This window comes from Tupaia chinensis, unplaced genomic scaffold (genome assembly GCF_000334495.1).
Source record: "Tupaia chinensis unplaced genomic scaffold, TupChi_1.0 Scaffold000438_1, whole genome shotgun sequence".
NCBI lineage: Eukaryota > Metazoa > Chordata > Mammalia > Scandentia > Tupaiidae > Tupaia > Tupaia belangeri.
The window spans coordinates 35,229-35,547 of record NW_006159943.1 but is presented as its reverse complement, the minus strand read 5'-3'; the positions used below and the strand labels follow the sequence as shown (position 1 = coordinate 35,547).

The window sequence follows — 319 nt, the reverse complement described above, 5'->3', positions numbered from 1 at the left end:
CCCCAGACTCAGCAGCTTGAAAAGCAGGCCAGGTGTGCATCCATCATCAAGATTCCAAGGGTGGGACTAGCAGGTGTCATGGTGGTTAAGACACAGGACTCACACATGGCTGACTGTGGTTCAAGTCCTGGACCTGGTGGCTTGCCTTCTCATTTTTTTCTCTCTCTCTTGTGAGTCAGTGTGCCCTGTAGCAAAATTTAAAAATAATAATGAAAAATAAAATAAATAATAATAAAACAATATAAAGATCCCAAGCAGAAAATGGAAGAGAAGGGATTATGGTGTGGCCACCCCTCTGCCATATATATATACATATATA

General features: G+C 41.4%; 1 protein-coding gene across 1 annotated transcript in view; it reads left to right on the top strand.

The window, feature by feature from the left end:
- LOC102479328 (GON-4-like protein) overlaps nucleotides 1–319 on the top strand; it is a gene marked incomplete in the record, with an annotated part of 76,557 nt that overhangs the window by 72,696 nt on the left and 3,542 nt on the right.